The following is a 12,780-nucleotide window of genomic DNA, read 5'->3' on the forward strand; positions in this document are numbered from 1 at the left end:
TGGGGTTAGGGTGAGGGTGAGTGTTAGGTTTAGGGTGGGGGTTAGAGTTACAGTGAGCGTGAGGGTGTGGGTGAAGTTTAGGATTAGGGTTAGGGTTAGGGATAGGATGAGGGTGAGGGTGAGGGTTAGGGTGTTTTTGAGGGTTTTGGAAAGGGTTATGTTTAGTGTTAGGGTGAGGGTTAGGGTGAGGGTTAGGGTTAGGATGATAGTTAGGGTAAGAGGTAGGGTTAGGTTTAGGCTGAATGTTAGGATTAGGGTGAGTGTAAGGATTAGGTTTAGGGTGAGGTTAAGGATTAGGGTGAGGGTGAGGGTTAGGGTTAGGGTTAAGGTGAGGGTTAGGTTGAGGATGAGGGTTCGTGTGAGGTTGAGGGTTAGGGTGTGGGTTAGGGTTCGGTTTAGGGTGAGGTTTAGATTGGCGGTGAGTGATAGTGTGAGGGTGAGGCTTAGGGTGAGGGTTGTGGTTAGGGTGAGGGAGCGGGTTAGGGTTTGTGTGAGGGTTACATTTAGGGTCAGAGTTAGGTTTAGTATGAGGATAAAGTTAGGGTGAGGGTTAGGGTGAGGGTTAGGGTTAGGGTTAAATTTAGGTTTAGGGTTAGGGTTAGGTTTAGGGTAAGTATTAGGATTAGGGTGAGGGTTAGGTTTAGGGTTAGCATTAAGGATAGGGTCAGGGTTAGGTTTAGGGTGAGGGTCAGGTTTAGGTTTTTGTTCAGTGTGAGGTTTAGCATGAGGGGTAGTTATAGCGTTAGGGAAATGGTTAGGGTTAGGGTGAGGGTTAGGATGAGTTTGAGGGTTAATGTTAGGGTTAGGGTTAGGTGGAGTGTGAGGGTTAGGGTGAGGGTTAGGGTTAGGGTTAGGGATAGGGTTAGGATTAGGGATAGTGTGAGGGTGAGGGTATGAGTCACTGTTAGGATTAAATTTAGGGTGAGGGTGAGGGTTAGAATTAGGATTAGGGTTAGGGTTAGAGTTAGGTGAGATTGAGGGTGAGGGTTAGGGTTTGGGTTAGTATTAGGGTGAGGCTGAGTGTGAAGGTTAGGGTTAGGGTTATGGTTAGGTTTAGGATGAGGGTGCGGGTGAGGCTTAGGATTAGGGGTGGGGTGAGGTTTAGGTTTAGGGTGAAGTCTACAGTGAGGGTGAGTTTTAGGGTGAGTGTGAGGGTGAGGTTGAGGGTTTAAGTTAGGTAAGGGTTAGGGTTAGTGTTAGGGTGAGGATTAGGGTGAGGGTGAGGTTTAGGTTGAGGGTTAGGGTTAGGGTGTGGTTTTGGGTGAGGCTGAGGGTTAGGATGAGGGTTAGGGTTAAGGTGAGGGTTAGGGTTAAGTTTATGTTGAGGCTGAGGGTTAGGTATAGTGTAAGGGTTAGGGTTACGGTGAGGGTTAGGGTTAGGGTTAGGTTTAGGATGAGGTTTAGGGTTAGGTTGAGGATGAGGTTTAGGGTTAGGATTAGGGTTAGTATAAGGGTTAGAGTTAGGGTGAAGGTTAGGGTTAGGGTTAGGATTAGGGTTAGGGTGAGGGTTAGGGTTAGGGTTAGGGTTAGGGTGAGGGTGAGCGTTATGGTTAGGTTTAGGATGAGATTTAGGTTTAGTTTGAGAGCTACTGTGAGGGTTAGGGTTATGGTGAGTGTGAGGGTGAGGGTGATTGTTTCAGTGAGGTAAGGGTTAGGGTTAGGGTAAGGGTGAGGATTAGGGTGAGGGTGAGGTTTAGGTTGAGGGTTAGGTTTAGGGTGAGGCTGAGGGTTAGGGTGAGGTTGAGGGTTCGGGTTAAGTTTCGGTTTCGGTTGAGGGTGAAGTTTAGCGTCTGAGTTAGGGTTAGCTTTAAGCTGAGGTTTAGGTTGACGTTGAGTGTTAGTGTGAGGGTTTGGATTAGGGTTAGGTTGAGGGTTAGGTTTAGGGTGAGGTTTAGGGTGTGGGATAGGGTTAGTGTTAGTTAGAGGGTTAGGGTTAGGGTGAGGGTTAGGGTTAGTTTGAGGGTTAGGCTGAAGGTGAGTATGAGGTTGAGGGTTAGGTGAGGGTGATGGTGAAGGTGAGGGTTAGCGTTAGGATTCGGGTTAGGGTTAGGGTGAGGGTTAGGTTTAGGGTTAGGGTTAGGGTGAGGGTGAGGGTGAGGTTTAGGGTTAGGTTTAGGATTAGGCTTAGATTTAGGGTAAGGGTTAAGGATTGGGTGTGGGTTAGGTGTAGGTTTAGGGTGAGGGTTAGTTTTAGGTTTAGGGTTAGGGTGAGAGTGATGCTGAGGGATAGAGTTAGGGTTAGTGTGAGGAGAAGGTTTAGGGTGAGGATTAGGGTGAGGGTAAGGGTTAGGGTTAGCATAAGGTTTAGGGTGAGGGTTAGGGAAAGGGTGAGGGTTAAGGTAATGGTTAGGGTTAGGTTTAGTATTAGGTTTAGGGATAGGGTTAGGTTGAGGTTTAGGCTTAGGATTAGCGTTCGGGTGAGGTTCAGGGTTAGGGTTAGGGTAAGGGTTAGGGTTAGTGTGAGGGTTAGGGTTAGGTTGATGTTTAGGGAGATGGTGAGGGTTAGGGTGAAGGTTAGGCTGAACGTGAGGGTGAGGGTGAGTGGGAGGGTGACGGTGAGGGTTAGGGTTAGGGTAAGGTTTAGGGTGAGAGTAAGAGTTAGGGTTAGGATTAGGGTTAGGGTAAGGTTTAGTCTGAGGGTCAGAGTGAGGGTGAGGTTGAGGGTGAGGTTTTCGTTTAGGTTAGGGTTAGAGTGAGGATTACGGTGAGGGTGAGGTTTAGGGTTAGGTTGAGTGTTAGGGTTAGGGTTAGGGTGAGGGTGAGGGTTAGGGTGAGAGGTAAGGTCAGGATTAGGATGAGGGTTAGGCTTAGTGTGAGGGTTACGGTTAGGGTTATGGTTAGTGTGACCATAAGTGTTAGGGTGAGGTTTAGTTTGAGACTGAGGTTTAGGGTTAGCGTTAGGATTAGTGTGAAGGTTAGGGTGGGGGTTAGGGTGAGGGTTAGGGTTCGGGTTGGGGTTGGGTGAGGGTTAGGGTGAGGGTAAGGGTTAGGGTGAGTTTAAGATTGAGCTTAAGGGATAGGGTTATGGTGAGGATAAGGGTGAGGGTTAGGGTGAGAGTGAGGGTGAGGGTAAGAGTAAGGTTTAGGTTCAGGATTAGGGTAAGGGTGAGGGTTAGGGTTAGCATTAGGGTTAGGGTTAGGGTTAGGTTGCGTGTTAGGGTTAGGGTTAGAGTTGGGGTGAGGGTCAGGGTTATGGTTAGGATTAGGTTTAGTGTTAGGGTAAGGGTTAGGGTTAGGGTGGGGTAGGAGTTAAAGTGAGGGTGAGGTTGAGGGTGAAAGTTAGGATTAGGGTTAGGGATAGGATCAGAGTGAGAGTGAGGGTTAGGGTGTTTTTGATGGTTAGGGATAGGGTTAGCGTTAGTGTAGGGTGAAGGGTAGGCTAGGGTTAGGGTTAGGATGAGGGTTATGGTAAGGGATAGGGTTAGGTTTAGGCTGTATGTTAGGATTAGGGTGAGGGTTAGGGTATGGGTAAGGTTTAGGGTTAGGGTGAGGTTAAGGATTAGGGTGAGGGTGAGGGTTAGGGTTAGGGTTAGGGTGAGGGTTAGGTTGAGGCTTAGGGTCATGGTTAGGGTTAGTGTGATGGTTAGGGTCAGGGTTATGGTTCGCTTTATGGCAATGGTTAGGGTGACGGTGAGTGTTAGGGTAAGGGTAAGGTTTAGGGTTAGGGTGAGGTTAAGGATTAGGGTTAGTGTGAGTGTTAGGTTTAGGGTTAGGGTTAGGGCGAGGGTTAGGATAAGGGTTAGGGTGAGGGTTAGGGTTAGGGTGAGGGTTAGGGTGAGGGGTAGCATTAAGTTTAGGGAGAAAGATAGGGTTTGTGTGAGGTTTAGGGTTAGGGTTAAGTTTAGTTTGAGGATAAAAGTTAGGGTGAGGGTTAGGGTTAGGGTGAGGGTTAGGGTTAGGGTGATGTTTAGGGTGAGGGTGAGTGTGAGAGTGAGGGTTTGGGTGAGGTTTCGGGTTAGGGTGTTGGTGAGGTTTTGGGTTAGGATGAGGTTTAGGGTTAGGGTGAGGGTTAGTGTGAGGGTGAGGGTTAGGGATAGGGTGAGGGTTAGGATTAGGGTTAAGGTGAGGGTGAGGTTTAGGTTTAGCATTAGGTTTAGGGTTAGGGTTAGGGTGAGGGTGAGGGTGAGGGTTAGGGTTAGGATTACGTTTAGGGTTAGGTTGAGGCTGAGGGTGAGGATGAGTTTGAGGGTGAGTTTTAGGATTAGGGTTAGGTTTAGGGTGATGGCTAGCGTGAGGGTGAGGGTTAGGGTGAAGATTAGGGTGAGGTTGAGGTTTTCGGTTAGGAAAGTGTTAGGGTAAGGTTTAGGGTGAGGATTAGGCTGAGGGTGAGGTTGAGGGTTAGGGTTAGGGTTAGGCTGAGGGTTAGGGTTAGGGTGATGTTTAGGGTGAGGTTGAGGGTGAGGGTGAGGGTTAGGGTATAGGTTAGGGTTAGGGTGAGAGTGTGGAAAAGGGTTAGGTTTAGTTTCAGGGTGAGGGTTAGGATTAGGGTTAGGGTTATGGTGAGAGTTTGGGTTAGTGTGAGGGTTAGGGTTAGTGTGAGGAAAAGCGTTAGGGTGAGGATTAGGATGAGAGTAAGAGATAGGGTTAGGTTTAGCGTTAGGGTTAGGGTGAGGTTTAGGGTTAGGGTTCTTTTTAGGTTTAGGTTGAGGGTGAGGGTTAGAGTTAGGGTTAGGGTGAGGGTTATGTTTGGGGTGAGTGTTAGGGTTACAGTTAGGTGAGGGTGAGGGTTCATGTGAGGGTTAGGGTGTTGGTGACGATTAGTGTTAGGGTGAGATTAAAGGTGACGGTGAGGCTTAGGGTGAGGGTTATGGTTAGAGTTAGTGTGAGTATTAGGTTTAGGGTTATGGTTAAGGTTATGGTGAGGGTTAGGGTTAGAGTTAGGGTTATGGTGCGGGTGAGGGTTAGGGTTAGGGTTAGGGTGAGGCTGAGGTTTAGGTTTAGGGTTTGGATGAGTTTTAGGGTTAGGGTGAGAGTTAGGGATAGTGTTAGGTTTAGGGTTAAGGTTCGGGTTGGAGTTAGGGTGAGTATGAGGGCGAGGGTTAGGGTTGGGATTAGGGTTAGGGTTAGTGTTAGGCAGAGGGTGAGGTTGAGGGTGAGGGTTAGGTTTAGGGTGAGGTTTAGGGTTAGGGTTAGGGTGAGGGGTAGGGTTAGGGTTAGGGAGAGGTTTAGGGTTAGGGTTAGGGTTTTGGGTTAATTTGAGGGTTAGGGTGAAGGTGAGTTTGAGTTTGAGGTTTAGGGTGAGTGTGATGGTGACGGTGAGCGTTAGGGTTAGGATTCTGGTTAGGATTAGGGTGAGCGTGAGGTTTGGGGTTAGGGTTAGGTTGAGGGTGAGGGTGAGGATTAGGGTTAGGGTTAGGGTTAGGATTAGGGTTAGGTTTAGGGTAAGGGTTAGTGTTAGGGTGAGGGTTAGGTTTAGCTTTAGGGTGAGGGTTAGGGTTTGGGTTAGGTTTAGGGTGAGGTTTAGGTTTAGGATTAGTGTGAGGGTGAGGTGTAGGTTGAGGGGTATGGTTAGGGATAGGGTAAGGGTTAGGGTTAGGACGATGGTTAGGGTGAGGGGGGAGGTAGAGGGGGAGGGTTAGGTTTAAGGTTAAAGTAATCATGAAGGTGAGGTTTAGGATTAGGGTTAGGAATAGGGTTAGGATGAGGGTGAGGTTGACGTTGAGGGTGAGTGTTAGGGTTAGGGCTAGGTTTAGGTTGAGGGTTAGGTTTAGGGTGAGGGTTAGGGTTAGGGTTAGGGTTAGGGTTTGGATGAGCGTTAAGCTGAGGGTTAGGGTGAGGGTTAGGTTTTGGTTAAGGTGAATGTTAGTTTTAGGTTTAGGTTTAGGATAAGGTTTAGCCTGAGGTTTAGGTTTTGGGTTTGTGTGAGGGTTATGTTTAGCGTCAGGGTTAGTGTGTGCGATAGGGTGAGGGTGGGGTTAGGTGGAGCGTTTAGTTGAGGTAAGGGTTAAGGTTAGGTTAGGGTGAGGATTAGGGTGAGGTTGAGGGTTTAGGTGAGGGTTAGGTTTAGGGTGTGCGTTAGGGTTATGATTAGGTTAAGAGTTAGTGTTAGGGTGATGTTTAGGGTGAGTGTCAGGGTGAAGGTTCGGGTGAGGCAGAGGTTTAGGATTAGGTTTAGAGTGAGGGTGAGGATTAGGGTTTAGGTTAGGGTTAGTGTTAGGGTGAGCGTGAGTGTTAGGGTGAGGCGTAGGGTTAGGGTTAGGGTGAGGGTGAGGGTTAGGTTTAGTGTGAGGGTTAGGGTTGGTGTTATGGTTAGTGTTAGGGTGAAGGTTAGGGTTAGGGTTAGGGTTAGGAAGAGCGTTAGGCTAAGGGTTACTGTTAGGGTTAGTGTGAGGGTTAGGTTTAGGGTTAGGGTTAGGTTGAGGGTGAGGGTTGAGTTTAGGTAAGGTTTAGGGTAAGATTAGGGTGAAGATTAGGGTTAAGTTGAGGGTTAGGTTTAGGGTGAGTGTTAGGGTTAGGATTAGGATGAGGGTTATTGTTAGGGTGATGTTTAGGTTGAGGGTGAGGTTGAAGGTTCGGAAGAGGGGGAGGGTTAGGTTTAGGGTTAGTGTGAGGGTTATGGTTATGGTTAGGGCTAGGTTTAGGGTGATGGTGAGGGTTAGGGTGAGTGTGAGGTTGAGGGTGAGGGTTAGGGTTAGGGTGAGGGTGAGAGTGAGCCATAGGGTGAGAGTAAGGGTTTGGTTGAAGGTAAGGGTTTGGTTGAGGCTGAGGGGGAGGGAGAGGGTTATGGTTAGGGTTCGGGTAAGAGTTATTGTGAGGGTGTGGGTGAGGGTTAGGTTTAGGATTAGGGTTACGGTTAGGGTTAGGCTGAGTGTGAGTGTGATTGTGAGGGTGAGGTTTAGGGTTAGGGTGAGGTTAGGGTGAGCGCTAGGGTGAGTGTGAGGGTTAGAATTAGGGTTAGGGATAGGGTGAGTATTAGGTTTAGGGTTAGGGTTAGGGTTATAGTGAGTCTTAGGCTGAGGGGTAGGGTTAGGGATAGGTTGAGGGTTAGGTTTAGTGTGAGGGTTAGGGTTTGTGGTAGGGTTAGGTTTTGCGGTAGGTTTAGGGTGAGGGCTAGGGTGAGTGTGAGAGTTAGGGTTACGTTTAGGGATAGGGTGAGGATTAGGGTTATGTTTAGGGTTAGGGTGTTGTTTAGGCTGATGTGTAGGGTTACAGTTAGCTTGAGGTTTAGGTTTAGCGGGAGTTTTAGGCTTAAGTTTATGGTTAGGGTGAGGGTGAGTGTTTGGATGAGGGTTTGGTTTAAGATGTGGGTGAGGGTTAGTGTTACTGTGAGGACTAGGTTTAGTGTTAGGGTTACTGTTAGGGTTAGGGTGAGGGTGAGGGTAAGGGTTAGGGTTAGTGTTATGGTTAGGGTGAGGGTTCAGGTTAGTGTGAGGGTTAGGGTTAAGATTAGGTGAAGGTGAGGGTAAGGGTTGGGGTGAGGGTTGGGGTGAGGGTGAGGGTCAGGACTAGAGTTAGGGTTAGGGTGAGGTTGAGGTTTAGTGTTAGGGTGAGGGTTAGGGTTATTGTTGGGGTTAGGTTGCGGTTGAGGGTGAGGGTTAGGGTTAGGGTAGGGTTAGGTTTAGGCTGAGGGTGAGGGTGAGGGTGAGGTCGATGGTTAGTGTTAGGGTTAGGGTGAGGGTTAGGGCTAGGGTGAGGGTGATGGTTAGTGTGAGGGTGAGGGTGAGGGTTTCATTTTTATCAGGTTTAGGGTGAGGAGTAAGGTGAGGGTGAGGGTTTCGTTTACATCAGCGTCAGGGTTAAGCTGAGGTTAGGGTTAGGGTGAGGGTTAGGGTTAGGGTTAGGCTGTGGGTTAAGTTTAGGGTGATGATTAGGGTGAGGGTGAGGGTTAGGGTGAGAGTTAGGGTGAGGTTTAGGGTTAGTAGTAGGATTAGGGTTAGGGTGAGGGTGAAGTTTAAGGTTAGAGTTAGGGTTATGGGGAGCGTTAAAATGAGGGTGAGGGTTAGCGTTAGTGTTAGGGTTAAGGTTAGGATGAGGGTTAGGTTGAGTTTTAGGGTTAGGGTTAGGATTAGGGTTAGGATGAGCTTTAGACTAAGGGTTAGGGTTAGGGTTAGTGTGAGGGTTAGTGTTAGTTAGGGTTACGGTTAGGGTTTGGTTAGGGTGAAGGTTAGTTTTAGGTTTAGGGTTAGGATAAGGTTTAGGCAGAGGATTAGGGTTAGGGTTAGTGTGAGGGTTAGGTATAGGGTTAGGGTTAGGGGGTGGACTATGGTGAGGGAGAGGGTTAGGGTGAGGTTGATGGTGAGGGTTAGGGTTCGAGTGAGGGTTAGTGTGAGGGTGAGGGGGAAGGGGAGAGTTTGATTTAAGGTTAGAGTTAGGTTGAGGGTGAGGGTTAGGATTAGGGTTAGCAGTAGGTTTAGGCTGAGTGTGAGGGTGAGGTTGAGGGTGAGGTTTAGGGTTAGGATGAGGTTTAGGGTTAGGGTTAGGTTTAGGGTGAGGCTTAGGTTAGTGTATTGTTCATTCTCCGTGTGTTACAAGACATTCTTTCGTGGCTTTTATTGTTAAATTCTAATTTTATTCCCTTGTGGTCTGAGAGAATGCAAAGTATAAGTTCAATATTTTTGAATTTGGAAAAGTTCGCTTTGTGGCCTAAAATGTGGTCTATTTTGGAAAATGTTCCATGTGCTGCTGAGAAAAACATGTATTCTGATGCTATTGAGTGAAATATTGGGTAGATGTCTGTTAAATCTAGTTGATCTATGCAGTTGTTTAGATCTGTGGTTTCTCTGCGGAGGGTTAGAGTTAGTGTTAGGATGAGCGTTCGGCTGAGGTTTAGGGTTAGGGTTAGTGTGATGATTAGGGTTAGACTTAGGGTTAGGGTTTGGTTAGGGTGAAGGTTAGTTTCAGGTTTAGGGTAGGATAAGGTTTAGGCTGAGGGTTAGGGTTAGGGTTAGTGTGAGGGTTATGTTTAGGGTTAGGGATTGAGTGTGGGATAGTGTGAGAGTGAGGGTTAGGGTGAGGGTGAGGGTGAGGGTTTAGTTTATGTAACATTAAGCAATGTTAGGTTAGGGTGAGGATTAGGGTGAGGTTGAGGGTTAAGGTGAGGGTTAGGGTGAGGGTGAGAATAAGGGTAAGGGTGAGGGTAAGGGTGAGAGTGAGGGTTAGGATTAGAGTTAGGGTTAGGATGAGGGTGAGGGTGAGGATGAGGGTTAGTGTTAGGGTGAGGGTTAGAGTTGGGCTGAGGGTTAGGGTTAGGGTTAGGCTGAGGGTGAGGGTGAAGGTTAGGGTTAGGGTTATGTTTATGCTGAGGGTGAGAGTGACGTTGAGGGTTATGGTTATGATAAGGGTCATGAAGAGGGTTAGGGTGAGGGTAGGGTTAGTGTGAGTGTGAGGGTGAGTGTTTCATTTACGTCAGGGTTAGGGTTAAGTTGAGATGAGGGTTATGTTGAGGGTTAGGGTTAGGGTTATGGTGAGGTTTAGGGTTAGGGTAATGTTTAGGTTGAGGTTGAGTTTTAGGGTGAGGGTGAGCGTTAGGGTAAGGGTGAGGTTGAGGGTTAGGAATGGGAATAGGGTTAGTGTTAGGGTTACGCTGAAGGTGAGGGTGAGGGTGAGGTTTTGGGTTAGGGTTAGGGTTAGGGTGAGGGTTACGGTTACTGTGAGGTTTATGTTTGTAGTTAGGGTGAGGAGAAGTGTTAGAGTGAGGTTTAGGGTGAGGGTTAGGATTAGGGTTAGGATTAGGGTGAAGGCTAGGGTGAGGGTGAGGATTAGTGTGAGTGTTAGGGTGAGGGTTTCCTTCAGCCAAGGTTTAGTGTTATGTTTAGGATTAGGGTGAGAGTGAGGGTACGGTTGAGGCTTAGGGTTAGGATGAGGGTTAGCGTAAGGGTTAGGGTGAGGTTTAGGGTTTGGATGATGTTTAGGGTTCAGGAGAGAGTAAGGGTTTGAGTGATGGTGATAGTTAGGGTGTGGGTGAGGATTAGTGTTAGGTTGAGTGTTAGCGTTAGGATGATGTTTAGGGTTCAGGAGAGAGTAAGGGTTTGAGTGATGGTGATAGTTAGGGTGTGGGTGAGGATTAGTGTTAGGTTGAGTGTTAGCATTAGGTTTAGGGTTAGTGTGAGGGTGAGGATTATGGCTAGGTTTATGGTTAGGATGACTGTTAGGTATAGGTTTAGGGTTAGTGTGAGGGTTAGAGTGAAGGGTAGGGTTAGTGTGAGGGTTAAGGTGAGGGTTAGGGTTAGGGTGAGGGTGTGTGTGAGGGTTAGGGTTAGGTGTAGGGTTAGGGGAGTTTAAGGGTGATACTTAGGTTTACCAATAGGTTAGGGTTTGGGTTAGGGTGAGTGTTAGGGTGTGAGTGAGGGTTCCGGTGAGGGTCAGGGTTAGGGTGTGGGTGAGGGTTAGGTTTAGGGTGAGGATTAGGTTTAGAGTTAGGTTTATGGTGAGCGTAAGGTTTAGGGTGAGGTTTAGGGTTAGGATTAGCATTGGGGTTAAGGTGAGAGTTAGGGTGAGGGTTTGGGTTAGGGTGAGGGTGAAGGTTGGAGTTAGGGTCATGTTTAGGGTTAGGGTGTCGGTTAGGGATAAGTTTGTGGTTAATGTGAGGGTTAGGTTTACATTTAGGGTTCGAGTTAGGGTGAGTGTGAGGGTACGTGTTAGGGTTATGTTTAGGGTTAGCGCTAGTGTTAGGCTGAGGGCTAGGTTTAGGGTTAGGATGAGGGTTAGGGTGAGGATTATGGTTAATTTTAGTGTTAGGGTTTGGGTTAGGATGAGGGTAAAGTTTAGGGTGAGGGATAGGGTGAGGCTGAAGGTTAGGGTTAGGGTGAGGTTTTGGTTGAGGGTTGGGATTAGGCATAAGGTTAGGGTAAGGCTGAGGGGGAAGGGGAGTTTGAGGGTGAGGGTTGGGGTTTAGGTTAGGGATAGGGTGAGGATTTGGGTTATGGTTAGATTTAGGGTGAGGGTTATGCTGAGGGTAGTGTTAGGGTTAGGTTGAGGGTTAGCTTTAGTGTGAGGTTTAGGGTTAGGGTTAGGGTGAGGGTTAGATTTAGTGTGTTGGTTAGGTTTAGGGTTAGGGTGAGGGTAAGGGTTAGGGTGAGGGTTAGGGTGAGGGTGAGGTTTAGGGTTAGCATTAGGTTTAAGGTTAGGGTTAGGATGAGTGTTAGGGTTAGGGAGAGGGTGAGGGTGAGGGTTAGGGTTAGAGTTACAGTTAGGGTGAGGGTGAGCGTGAGTGTTAGGGTTAGGGTTAGTGTTATTTTTAGGGATAGGGTTAGGTTTAGTTTTAGGTTGAGAGTAAGGGTGAGGTTTAGCATGAGGGTTAGGGTTAGGCTTACGGTTATGGTGAGGGTGAGGGTGAGAGTTAGGATTAGGTTTAGGTTTAGGGTTAGGGTTAGGATGAGGTTTAGGCTGAGGGTTAGAGTTACGGTTAGTGTGAGGGGTAGGGTTAGGGTTGCGGTTAGGGTGAGGGCAAGGGTTAGGGTGAGGGTTAGGGTGAGTTTGAGGGTTAGGGTTAGGGTGAGGGTTAGGGTGAGTTTTAGGGTTAATGTTAGGTTTAGGGTTAGGGTGAGTGTAATGGTTATAGTGAGAGTTATTGTGAGGGTGAGGGTTTGGTTTAGGGTGAGGGTTAGTGTGAGGGTTTGAGTTAGGGTTAGCATTAGGGTTAGGTTGAGGGTGAGGTTTAGGGTGAGGTTTAGGGTTAGGGTTAGTTATAGGGTGAGCATTAGGCTTAGTGTGAGGGTGAGGGTCTGGGTTAAGGTTAGGGTTAGATTTAGGGTGAGGGTGAGGGTGAGGGTTAGAATTAGGATTAGGGTTAAGGTTAGAGTTAGGTGAGATTGAGGGTGAGGGTTAGGGATTGGGTGAGGGTGATCATGAGGGTTAGGGTTAGGGTTAGGATTAGGGTTATGGTTATGGTTAGGGTTAGGGTGAGGGTGAGTGTTAGGGTGAGTGTCAGTGTGAGGTTGAGGTTTTCGGTTAGGTAATGGTTAGGGTTAGGGTTAGGGTTAGGATTAAGATCAGGGTGAGGTTAAGGTTGAGGGTTAGGGTTAGGGTGAGGGTTAGGGTGAGGCTGAGGGTTAGGGTGAGGCTGAGGGTTAGGGTGAGGGTTAGTGTTACGGTGAGGGTTAGGGTTAGGGTTAGGTTGAGCGTGAGGGTTACGTAAAGGGTAAGGGTTAGGGTTACGGTGAGGGTTAAGGTTAGGGTTAGGGTTAGGGTGAGGGTGAGGGTTAGGTTTAGGGTTTGGGTTAGGTTTAGGTTTAGGGTTAGGGTTAGTGTAAGGGTTAGCGTTAGGGTGAAGGTTAGGATTACCATTAGGGTGAGGTTTAGGGTGAGGGTTAGAGTTAGGGTTAGGGTGAGGGTGAGGTTTAGGTTTAGGGTGAGTTTTAAGTTTAGGGTGAGGGCTACAGTGAGGGTGAGGGTTAGGGTGAGTGTGAGGGTGAGGGTGAGGGTTTTGGTTAGGTAAGGTTTAGGGGTAAGGTTTGGGTGAGGATTTGGGTGCGGGCGAGGTTTAGGTTGAGGTTAGGGTTAGGGTGAGAGTTAGGGTGAGGCTGAGGGTTAGGGTGAGGTTGAGGGTGAGGGTGAGGGATCGGGTGACGGGGAAGGTTAGATTGTGGATTAGGTTTTGGTTTAGGGTGAGGGTTAGAGTGAGGTTCAGGATTAGGGTGAGGGTGAGGGTTAGGATTAGGGTTAGGGTGAGGGTTAGGTTTAGGGTGAGGTTTAGGGTGTGGGGTAGCGTTAGGGTTAGGGAGAGGTTTAGGGTTAGGGTGAGAGTTAGGGTTAGTTTGAGTGTTAGGTTAAAGGTGAGTTTGAAGTTGAGGTGAGGGTGAGGGTGAAGGTTACGGTGAGTTTAGAGTTAGGATTCGGGTT

Source organism: Dipodomys merriami, unplaced genomic scaffold (genome assembly GCF_024711535.1).
Source record: "Dipodomys merriami isolate MVZ:Mamm:240054 unplaced genomic scaffold, mDipMer1.0.p SCAF_197, whole genome shotgun sequence".
NCBI lineage: Eukaryota > Metazoa > Chordata > Mammalia > Rodentia > Heteromyidae > Dipodomys > Dipodomys merriami.